The 12,702-nt window shown below is 37.8% G+C and overlaps 1 protein-coding gene across 22 annotated transcripts in view; it reads right to left on the bottom strand.

Moving 5' to 3' along the window:
• ACYP2 (acylphosphatase 2) overlaps positions 1-12,702 on the bottom strand; it is a 190,171-nt gene that overhangs the window by 64,375 nt on the left and 113,094 nt on the right. For 6 of the 22 annotated variants that reach the window (XR_008700329.1, XM_055540084.1, XM_055540088.1 and 3 more), the window contains one exon: positions 6,878-7,070. The exons of 15 other annotated variants lie outside the window; for them this stretch is intronic. The gene's annotated coding sequence lies outside the window, so the exon portion shown is untranslated. Of the gene's footprint in view, positions 1-6,877; positions 7,071-11,912 lie in introns of all 22 variants that reach the window. One more of the 22 variants, XM_055540090.1, reaches the window with a different exon arrangement.

Raw genomic sequence — 12,702 nt, 5'->3', positions numbered from 1 at the left:
TATGATTTTTCCCATTTGTATACAAATTTTCTTAGCATATAAAATGTTTACTAATTTTGATGTTTATTAATGAAAGTTATGACACATCAAAATCAGAAGTACAATACTTCTGATTGTTTTTTCCTTTAAGGATTGTAAACATGTTATGACCTAATTTCCCCAGCAATATGAATACCACCTAAAAATGAATATAAGACACAGTGGCATTTTTTGACATATCTGTTGGTTCACATCTCTTTGCTAAAGCCATTGTCACAGCTGAAGCATATTTTCAGGTGTTCAAGTGGCTCCAACAAGCTTTTAGCCTTAATTCCAGGAGTAACCAGAAGTATTTGGAAGACAACACACTTTGTCCAAGAAGACCAAATAGCAGAGGTCTTCTGAGTAGGGAAGGGATTATGTCACTGTCTAAAAATCCTTAATAAACTTGGCTCCTTGGCAATGGGGAAGAATGCAGAGCCAAAGCACATATGAGGTCCCAACAATATGATGGAAATAAAGGGATAAACCGGAAAATCTCAAGCAAAATGTACAACGGAGGAGAATAATATTTATAAAAATTTTTCAGTGTTAATTTTGTGTATCCAAAAGAACACTGGTGTGAGACCTAAGATAAAATGATTTTTAGCTCCAGCTTGTTTTCTAGTCTAATTTGTGACTTCTGGAGGAAGTCATTAAAATTTATTACTATGATTCAGTTTATTACTCATGATAGGAGTGAGGTAGACTAAAAAGTCTTCAGTTTCCTTTTAGAACTTTGATCTTATCATGCTAGGGAGACTGCAAATACACACCCCTCAATGGCACCCCACTCCAGTACTCTTGCCTGGAAAATCCCATGGACAGAGGAGCCTGGTGGGCTGCAGTCCATGGGGTCGCTAAGAGTTGGACACGACTGAGAGACTTCACTTTCACGTTTCACTTTCATGCGCTGCAGAAGGAAATGGCAACCCACTCCAGCGTTCTTGCCTGGAGAATCTCAGGGACGGGGGAGCCTGGTGGGCTGTTGTCTATGGGGTCGCATAGAGTCGGACACGACTGAAGTGACTTAGCAGCAGCACCAAGGCTTTATTATTTAGAGATAGGTTTAAATTTAATAAAGAAATTAGATGGACACTTTCTTATCTTGATAAAATATACCCTGGTCTTAAAGTGATCATCATGACTACTGGGACAACAGTAAGGCATTCCCCTAAAGTCAGGAACAAAGAAGGATGTTCGCTTGTCACAATTATTTAACAGACAATATTGTTAATAAGAGAGAGAAACTAAAAGTATAGAAATTCAGAAAAGGAAATAAAATTTATCACAATTTGTGATCATTATGGAAAATCTGATGTAGTCAACTGGAAAAGTACTATAAACAAGAAAATTTAGTTAAGGTAGCATGATACAGAATTACTATATATAGATATCAATACATTTCAGATGAACAAACAATGAGTTTAAAAGTGAAATGGAGAAAGACTATTTACAATAGCAACAGTAAAAGATGAAATATCTAAGGAAAAAAATGTAAGAAATATGTAAGATTTACAAATACAATTTTAAAGCATTCCTGGAGGAGACAAAGAGAACAGCATACCAAGTTTTTAGATAGGATGTCTCAACCTCATCAAGTTGTCCTTCCTAAGCTAATTTAGAAATTTATTGTAATTACAATATGAAGGCCAAAAATTGAGAAAGGAGTGAGGGACAGACAAGCAAATCAAAATACAGTTTTAAAAAATGGCAAGGAAAGGCCCCAAAATAAATAGAAATGAGGGGTTTACACATTTTAATGTAAAGCTACATACAAGAGTAAACAAGTGAATTAATAGGATGGAACAAGAAGTCTAGAAATAGACCCCAGTGCATACAGAATATGGTATATGATAAATACGGCATCTGAAATCAGTGCAGAAAAGAAAAACAACTCAAAAAATTGTCTTCAGACAGCTGGAGAGTCATTTGTAATAAAATTAAGCTGGATTCATGTCTCATGCTACACAACCAGGTAAATTCCAAAGGAGCAAAGATTTAAATTTTAAAAATATAAAATCCTAAAAATACTATAAGAACAAAGGAGACCTTCTTTATTAACTTGGAGTGGGGAGATCTTTCTATTATGTAAAATCTGGAGGCATAAAGGGAAAATATTGATAAATATACCTACTTGAAAAAAGTTTTTAATCTACATGGTAAGGATAAAATCTATAAGAAAGTCAAAAGAAAAATCACAAACTGGAAATGCATAAATTCATAACAAGCAGATTTTTAGAATGGTGAGAAAGGATGTATACGAAAGGGCTGCAAATTACTGATTCAGAGATTTGCCAAAGAAGGAAGTTAACTTCAGATTATGCAGTTGGCCATCCGTATCCATCAGTTCTACATCCAAAGATTCAACCAACTGCAGACTGAAATATATATTTAATTCCAGGAAGTTCCAAAAGCAAAACCTGAATTTGCCATGTGCCAGCAACAATTTACATAGCATTTGCATTGTATTAGGTATTGCAGGTAATGTAGAGATGATCTAAAATATTCAGGAGATTGTGCATAGATTATATGCAAACACTACACCATTTTATATAAGTGCCTTGAGCATCCTCAGATTTTGGTATCCACAGGGAGCCAATCCCACTTGAATACTGAGAGCTGAATGTATACTTTACCTAAAGCACCAAGTATACATCAGATACAATCCTATTTCCCATATTAATGGAAGAAACCAATAATCACACCACCACTGGGGTAAAATGAGTAGCAAGTTTGCAACTGTCTCAAGGACATCAGTGATGGGCCGGGTCACCTCAGGATGACTAATTCTGTAAACGTATTCTACTTATCAACACCTGGTGGTTCCATCCTGTTTGGTACTATGCTGTAATTGCTGCAGACTGCAATGACTGCCCTGCAAAAGTCATTTCTGCAGTAGTATGTGTGAGTTTGCACAGATTAACTCAAATGTTATGAATATGGCCAACCAGCCATTATGTTCACCAAGCATGCAATGTCGTCATGGTGTCTGCACTTCTGTTGGGCCTGTTAAAAATACACAGGTAGCTTCTCTCATATACTATTAGCTCATCTGAAATAGCTTCATACTTCTAACAGCAATACATTCAATGAATAAATCGGTACTATATGATTTATCTCTTGAACAGAAATTTTATTTGATCATTCAGGAGAATATAACTACTTCCACTCCTCCTGATGTAAGTCTCTATCTCATAGAAGAAAAAATGTAAAACTGCAGAACTTTTTGCAGTATCTTCCCCCATGTGACTTCATGTAGAAACAACAATAATATCAGAGGTTTCAATTAAAGAAATTTGAGGGAAATCCCAGGGTTATTGCACCTGGAATATTTTCAGTTAATTTTTTTCAAGCTAGGCCTACCTCTTGAGCACCTGAGAACACATTTCAAATACATTTTACTAATAGAAGGTTTCTTAGGTTCAATATCACATTTAAAGCAGCTGGAAATTTTAGAACAGTCCAAGTATATACTTGGCTATTTCCATGGAAATTTGGATGAGGGTCAGCTGGCATAAGTCATAAATAGTTTCCCATGATATGCCAAAATTACAGATTAATTCAATTTATAATAACTGAATTGACTTAATTAAAAATCTTTCATTTGCAGGCATTTGCTCAGAGGAGGCAGAGTGCTCCACTTTGGGACTCCTTGCTCCAAGGGTGAAAAGAATATAATCCATGGACTATGTCTATGGCCACTTGTTCTCCGGCTAGCCAAAGGCAAAGAAAAGAACCAAAATAAAGTGAAGATTTTACCAAGAAAAACAAAAAGTTGTGAAACCTCTTTACTTCAATAAGAATCAAACTCATCCCTTCAGCCTGAATGTTTTCTTTCCAGAATTATTAAAATAAATTGCTAGATCTGGATTCCATGGCAAAGGTAAAAGAGATCTCATTTCGCAGCTTAAGCCATTGAAGTCAGAAAAACACAGTCAAGGTCAGGCTGTTAGGTAATAAATCCCTAGTCTAGCCCTCAGCTTTCTGACTCCTAAATCATTGTGTCCCTCAATCCATTTGTGGAAGGGCTGTTCATTTCACAGAGATGCTCATCTTAATTGCAACCATTGTGAGACTTCCCTGGTGGTCCAGAGGTTAAAACTCCAAGCTCCCACGGCAGGCGGCACAGGTTTAATCCCTGGTCAGGGAACTAAGATCTTGCATGCCATGTAGCACAACCAAAAAACAAGAAAAGACTGCATGAATTTGAATGTTCTCTGGAGAAACCCAATGCTCCATAACAACTATAAATTGCACCCTTATAAGCCTCAGTCTTGGGAATTTTTACTTGTTATGGTATTGATGAAGGAGGGAATGCTGAAATGACATCCCCTTATTGCTGAGGTCCACTAAAAATGGGAAAACTAAAAGTTAGAGAATGAGAAAAGTATTTATGTCTTTAAGTGTGTTATAGGAGCTCTGATTAGAGACAACTTTTTCAAGTTCTTAGAAAAAGAAACATCTCAACAGTGGACAAGGGAGTGATTTCTCCAGGCTACAAAAGTTTTGAAGTGTTACTTTTTGGGAAAAGGCAATTTTCTTGTATGAGTCTCTGTTTGCCATATCTTGGTATGCATGCAGGCTGACTCCTGAATGAGGTGTGTTTTCCACCATAAATTAATAAACTGATAATCTACTTTTTCACTCTTAGTTCAAGGATTGTGGCTTCATTCCTCATGTAAAATTTAACTTATAAAAATACACTACTGAGATATGGTAACACACTCCCTACCCTCCACACTTCTGTGGGTGTGCTCAATCCTACCCACCTTCATTACAATAACCCCAGACCCCTCTCAACCATCCTGGGGTCACACAGGTAGGAATACAATTTTATCTTCATTCTGAGAAGAAATTCCCACCTCTAATGACAGAACTCTCAGCCCCTGGGCTACTGGGGTTACACTTTCTTCTGGGGAATGCTCGTAATTTTTAATTGGTGAGTAAATGTACAATTTTTTATATAAATGCTTTGAATTTGGGACTTATTTTTAAGGTACATAGTTCTCACAAGAGAACTTTAAAAATAAGTTCATATGTAAACATATGACTATTTAGAAATATTTCCCAGTTTATTCTTCCCTCTTCCACCATGAAAACAGCTTTTTGGCTTTCTGGTGAGCCATGACTAAGCTCCTCTATTTAGAGCTTGTCTGCAATCCCACCTTCTTAGGTCACCATGGGTGGTAAAGTAAGAATCATATTAAATTTTAGCTCAGCTGTGATAATGCTGTGTCCCTTTCTAACCCTGGTGGCTTAGACAACCCCCTGGGGTTTCTTAGTCATTATGAGCTCAGTGCTTCTAACAGGGACAGATGGCACAGCCCCAAACACTCCTCTAGATCAGAGCAGATGCTAACAATCCTACTTCAGAGGTGAGGAATGAGAGGAGCAGTCAGGTGCTGGATGCTTTCCTCCTCAACTTTGCCACGAAGCATTTATTCACCTCATTATTCTAGACTAGAAAATACATGGGCAGTAGGGGAAGTTCTGAGTTGATAACTGTCGGTTCCATTTCTGTGTTGAAACTGACTGAAAGCACAAGCCAGAGGCCATGCTCGCTCTCTTTATAGGCAGCAAATGTGAGAGTGTGGCTTCTTTCTCTCAGGCAGGATCCCCTTGAGACATTCCTGGAAGAGCAGCATAGGCCGTGAACATCAGGAAGACATGCCGACCTCAGGCTAGAAAAATACTGGAGGTGCCAGTGAGGCCAAAACATTACTATTAGAGGAGTCAGTTCTCCAGCCAAGGAGCTTTGACCTACACTACGATTCTAAGTAGCTATAATGACAGCATATGGTGTGTAGGTCTAGGCATGGTAAGTAGATTTGTGATTTATTTAGGGAAATAAATTTACAAAAGATAAGTAGAAGATCAGAGTTAGGTTTTTGGCCTATAAAAAATGATGTGTTCACGTGAGTCCCTAAATAGCTACATAATAAACAGATACCTCGACAAACCACAAATGAAGTAGTAGCCCAGGCATTACCCAGGTGCTGGCCAATTTAGCCTTTGTACTTACAAGCAGTCACAATATTTTGCAAAAATAATTAAGTTTTTTATGTGCATTTGCTGTAATTTCACTCTAAGACAAATACTTGAAGAGTTTTGAATGTACCTATTCATTAATTCACTGGAAAATAATGCATATTATTTGGTAGGTGCTATGAACACTCCCGGAGAAGGCAATGACAACCCACTCCAGTGTTCTTGTCTGGAGAATCCCAGGGATGGGGGAGCCTGGTGGGCTGCAGTCTATGGAGTCGGAAGGACTGAAGCGACTTAGCAGCAGCAGCATGAACACTTACAAAATTTGTACGTTGAAGCCCTAACTTCACTGTGATGGTATCTGGACATAGGGCCTTTGCGAGATAATTAGGTTGTATGATATCAAGAGCTGGGTCCCTAATGGTGGGATTAGTGCCCTTACAGGAAAAGGAAGAGACACCAGAGCTTGCTCTCTCTGCCACATGAGAACACAGTAAGAAGGCAGCCACCTGCAAGCCAATCCTCACCAGACCATGACCATGCTGGCACCCAGATCTTAGATTTCTAGAATCCAGAACTTAGAGAAAATAAGTCTCTGTTGTTTAAGCCACCTAGTCTATGATATTTTGTTATGACAGTCCAAGCTGCCTAATGTAGTAGGTTTAATTTTCTTTCATTAAAAGCCTTTAAAAATTTATGGAACATATGTCTAAACTAAATGATGAGACACCAATTAATTCAAACTAATAAAAGCAATATTTCCAAACATGCTTATGTTCCATTTTGCTCTTTTAAGTGAGAATCACAGAAAGAAATGTGATCAATGACATTATCTTCACACACAAAAGAACAAAATATGTTAGAATACTTGCTTAGTTTATTTCTCCTTGTCTGCTTTCTTCACTATCATTAGAGAACTCGATCTTCTTATATTCATCATCCATTAGTCATTCATTTGTTCCATAGTTGTTTATTGAGCATTTAACTCTGCTTCAGATACTATTCCAAGGATTGCAATATAGCTGGGAACAAAAAAGTCTCCTCTCTCATGGAGTTATTTTCTAATGAAAGGAGACAGAAAATAAACAAATACATATTAAATATATAATGTGTCATATTTAATAAGTGCTGTGAATAAACTGAAACCAGGTAAAGGATTAGAGCACAATGTGGGCAGAAGAGGAAGAATCTAGTAATAACTTTGAAAACATGATCAGGGAAAGCCTCTCTGAGAAGACCACATTTTACCAGAGACCTGACTCAGGCAAAGGAATGAATCTCAGACATGTCTGGAAAAGCTTTCCAAGCTAAGGAAGCAATATATTCAAAAGTCCCAAGGCTTGCTTGTTAGAAAACCAGCAAAGTAGTTAGAAACAAGTATGTGAACAAGATAGAGAGAGGCAAATAGGTTACCAGGTATCCATTCAGGTATGACCAGAAATTGAGTGAGAAAGTCTCCAGAAGGGAGGGAAGAGAGAATGAGAAAAAAATAGTATTTGAGAAAATAATGGCTGAGACTTTCCCAAGATTGACAAAAATCATAGATTCAAGTAGTTCTCTGAACCTAAAACAAGGTAAATAAAAAGAAAAGCACCCTGCAGCACATTATAGTAAAATGTTGAAAATTAAAGAGATAATAATAGAAGAAAACTGAGAAAAAAATTAATTTCAAAGGAACGAATATTAGACTAATATCACCTAAAGAAAGTAGGTTAACTTCTTTAACCTACTTTAAAGAAAATACTAAAGATGCAGGAAGGAATGAAGAACAACAAAAAGGACAAATGTGGACAAATATAAATGAATTTTAACTGAATATAACAATAGTTATAATAATATACTAGGGGATTTTAAGTATATAATAATATATTAGGGGACTTTATATAGAAAAAGAAAATGCATTAACTATAGTATACAAACCATATTTGTATCAAGCACAGAAGACTTTAAGGCAAAAACTATTACTGCTGCTGCTAAGTTGCTTCAGTCATGTCTGACCCTGTGCAACCCCATAGACAGCAGCCCACCAGGCTCCTCTGGTATATTTCAAAATGATAAAAGTTCTTTAGTAAAAAATAGTAATTCTAGATTCTTATATATCTAATAATAAAGCCCAAGGTTATATATTGAACAAATATTGACAAAACAAAATAGAGAAATTTAAAAAATAGATTTTAGCATATCTTTTTGAGGTGCAGCAGAAGAAATAACTCACAAGGATACATAAGATTTGAAGAACACAATTTGTATATGTGACCTGATAATCACAATTTATTTTTATTCAAAGTAAATTCTTTGACTACTTGGGAATTAGACTAGAAGTCAATAACAAAAATACTCTTAGAAAAATCTATAATGCTTGTAAACTAAGAAATACACCTCCTAATAACCCATGAGTCAAAGAAGAAATCACAATGAAAATTAAACATATTTTGAAGTGAATGTTCATGAAAATTTATGAGACACATTTATCCCACTTCAAGATGAAAATTTGTGTCTCTAAATATATATATTACAGAATAAAGCTAAAAGGCAATGAGCTAAAAAAAGAAGTTGTTCAAAAAAATTTATATCTACAGAAAATAAGAGGATAGAAATAAAAAGATAAAAACAGCAATAAATAAAATAGAAGACAAATATACAATAGAGAAGATCAACAAAGATAAAACATGTTTCTCTGAAGTGACAAGTAAGTTTATAAACCTTGATGGAGAATAATGAGATAAAGAAGGCAAGCTTAAATAATCAGTATCAGGAATAAAAGAGACAATATCATTACAGAGTCTTCAGATATTAAAATATAAGACTATTATGAACTTTACATCAATAAATAGTACATTTGCTTAATATTATACACATTACAGTATGTACATTATATTTCAATTAAAAAGGGCCAGAAAACATTCATCTTAAAAAAACTGACAGCATAAGAAAGAAAATGTAAACAGTTCTCTACTTGAAAATCAAATTGTTAATTAAAAACCTTCCCACAATGAAAACTGTAGGCCTAGTTGGTTTCACTGGTTGATTCAAACCAAATACTTCAGGAAAAAATAGTATCTTAGACAAATTCTCCCAGACAATAGAAAAGAGAATGAAAAACATCCTCCAGCTCATTTTATGAAATCAGCTTAACTGTTATACAAAGTATGACAAGGGCGTTAGTTTATATAAAGAAAAAAATTATGGGCCAATCTCAGTTATAAACACAGAAGCCAGATGCAAGGTAAATGAATACAGAAATACGTAAGAAAAAGAGCTAATACATAATGATTACATTTGGTTTACTTTAGAAATGGAAAGTTAGTTGAACATTCAAAATTCAACCAGTAATCTGCAGTGACCAAAGATACATCAGTAGTTGCCTGGGAGCCTGTATAGAGGAATGAGTGAGGGGGCAAGGACCGAAGAGGGAATACAGAGGGACATGAGAAAACTTTTGGAGGGGAGTGACATATATGCTCATTATTTTTACTTCAGAGATGATTTCACAAGTGTGTATATATATATGTGTGTGTGTGTGTGTGTGTGTGTGAAAAATGATCAAACTATTCTATATACTACAAATATGTACAATTTATTATATGTTATTATATCCCACTAAAGCTATTAAAATCCTACTAAAGACTTCCCAGGTCTACCAGGGAAGACTACAGTCTGCTCTCCAATGGTAAAGCATCTGCCTACAATGTGGGAGACCCAGGTTCGATCCCTGGGTCGGGAAGATCCCCTGGAGAAAGAAATGGCAACCCACTCCAGTATTCTTTCTGGAAAATCCCATGGACTGAGGAGCCTGGTAGGCTACAGTCCATGGGGTCACAAAGAGTCAGACATGACTAAGCGACTTCACTTTCACTTTTCAAAGCTATTTTAAAATCAATGTAACTTATGACAATGACAATAAAGAATCCACAAGAACACAACAAATTTAGAAAAAAAATTAATAAAAGTCAGCTTTCATTCATGATTTTAAAAAATAACTTCTAGCCAACTGTAATGGCAATTTCCTTAAACTAATAAAGAATATTAAAAAAAGAACAACCTATAGTATCATAACTGAAGATGAAAATGTTGATAGCTTTCCATGTGAGATTAGAAACAAGATAAAGACATCTTTCCAGCACCACTTTACCCCTGCTCCACCACCCTCCTCCATGGGTTTGAACTAAGTAGATTAACATTATTCTTCTGTCCAGTGATTGATTGAAGGAAGGGTAGGGATAAGCCAGTCAATGCATTCCTACACCCCTAGTGCCTGTAATTATGTCAAATGCAACACAGTATCAAAATTGATCCAGTCAACAGAAGTCAAGAATTTTGTCTGGGAGAATAGGAGTTCTCCATTTCCATGGAAAATGTAAAGATATCAGGTCAGGAAGTGCTTCAGCCATTTCTAATACAATGAGGGAAGCCATGAAGGAAGACAGAGCAAAAAGAATCCAGAGAAATAGAGGCCAGTGGAAAATTACTCAGTTATATGTATGAAAAAAGAAAGATTCCTTTGTTTTTTGAGCCAAATCAGTTCTGATTCTCTGTTTATATTCCAAAGCCTCCTAACCTATAGTTGGCTGCAAAAAGTCCTTAATGCAAAATGTGCATAGAATAAGGCAGATAAAAGTCAAAAGAATACTTATTTTAAAAGAAAACACACATAGGCCAAAGTCAAGGCAGAAAGTCAGAGACCAAAAATTATCTGAAAGGATTGCTGTTATGATTAAGTGAAATAATATATGCAAATCACTCAGCACAGTACTGGATGCATACCAAACTCATTATTAACTGCAGAGAGCAACAGCTAATGGTGCAGCAGGCTGTGTGGAGTGCCCAGGGAGGCAGGAAACAGTCTTTTATATCAAAAGCATTTTCTGATAATTTTAAATTATATAACTGTCTTGAGTGGACACTTTTGAGTGGACAGTTCTGGTGCCAATGAGTGGTAACAGCTTTTACTGAAAGCCTAATGTGCAATTTTATATACATTTGTTTTTTCATAAGGACACTTCTAGATAGGTATTACCAGAGACTGAAAGAAAGTGAAAGTCGCTCACTTGACCGACTCTGTGTGACCCCACGGAGTCCAGGCCAGGATACTGGAGTGGGTAGCCATTCCCTTCGCCAGGAGATCTTCCCAACCCTGGGGTTGAACCCAGGTCACCCGCATTGCAGGCTGATTCTTTATCAGCTGAGCCACCAAGGAAGCCCAGAATAAGGTAGTGGGTAGCCTATCCCTTCTCTAGGGGATCTTCCTGACCCAGGCATCAGACCAGGGTCTCCTGCATTCCAGGTGGATTCTTTACCAGCTGATCAGCAACTGACATATCACAAAACAAACTCAGAGGTGAACTAAATTGGCAGCTCTTTAAATGGTGATACCTGCATTTAGCAAGGTTCCAACTCAAACCCATGCTCATTCTCCATCTCAGGCCAAATCTCTAATGTGAGAGAAGACTAAAAAATGCAAATGAACAATATCAATTTAGAAAATTTACGTTAATAGAAAGTAACTGCATTTCCTGGATGCATTCTGTTTTAACATTTTTTCTTTTATACATCTCAGACCCATTTCATAACAAACCTATTTACTGGACAGACCATGAGAAGTGCACAGATTAAGCAAGAGAAGTATTTCTGGATAGAAATAACCCTCTATCATGCCAGTCATCTAGAAAATAGCCTCCTAGCACAAATAAAACTAAACCATGTTCTTAAAACATTCAGGAGAAAATTTTTAACAGCACTTAGAAGGCAATGGCAACCCACTCCAGTACTCTTGCCTAGAAAATCCCATGGACAGAGGAGCCTGGTAGGCTGCAGTCCATGGGGTCGCTAAGAGTTGGACACGACTGAGTGACTTCACTTTCACTTTTCTCTTTCATGCATTGGAGAAGGAAATGACAACCCACTCCAGTATTCTTGCCTGGAGAATCCCAGGGACGGGGGACCTGGTGGGCTGCCGTCTCTAGGGTTGCACAGAGTCGGACACGACTGAAGCGACTTAGCAGCAGCGAGCAGTGGCTGTGTGGCTGCCATTGGAGTGACTAGTGGCCGTGAAGAGATCCCCCATGTCCAAGGTCAGGAGCGGTGGCTGCGCTTCGCCGGACTGGCTGTGAGGAGATACCCCACATCCAAGGTCAGAGAAACCCCAGTATGATGGTATGTGCTGGAGCGGCTGTGAGGAGATACCCCACGTCCAAGGTCAGAGAAACCCCAGTATGATGGTACGCGCTGGAGCGGCTGCGAGGAGATACCCCACATCCAAGGTCAGAGAAACCCCAGTATGATGGTATGCGCTGGAGCGGCTGTGAGGAGATACCCCATGTCCAAGGGCAAAGGAGAAGCCCCGGCAAGAAGGTAGGAGGGGTGAATTCGCGTTTAGAATCAAACCCCATTCCCACCAGAGACACTGAGAGGGCTCAAACAAATCTTGTGCACACCAGGACCCAGAGACCCCACAGAGACTGAGACAGAACTGTGAGCGTCTCCTGAGGAGGTGCGGGTCAGCAGTGGACTGCTGCAGGGACAGGGGCTATGGGTGCAGCAGCCCTGAGTATGGCATCAGCCCTCTTGGAGGAGGTTGCCATTAACCCCTCCATAGAGCTACCAGAACCTACACAGGACTGGGGAATAGACTCTTGGAGGGCACAAACAGAACCTTGTGCACCAGGAGCCAGGAGAAAGGGGCAGTGACCCCAC

This window comes from Bubalus kerabau, chromosome 11 (assembly GCF_029407905.1).
Source record: "Bubalus kerabau isolate K-KA32 ecotype Philippines breed swamp buffalo chromosome 11, PCC_UOA_SB_1v2, whole genome shotgun sequence".
In the NCBI taxonomy this organism is placed as follows: domain Eukaryota; kingdom Metazoa; phylum Chordata; class Mammalia; order Artiodactyla; family Bovidae; genus Bubalus; species Bubalus kerabau.
This window is presented reverse-complemented; position numbering and strand designations above follow the sequence as displayed.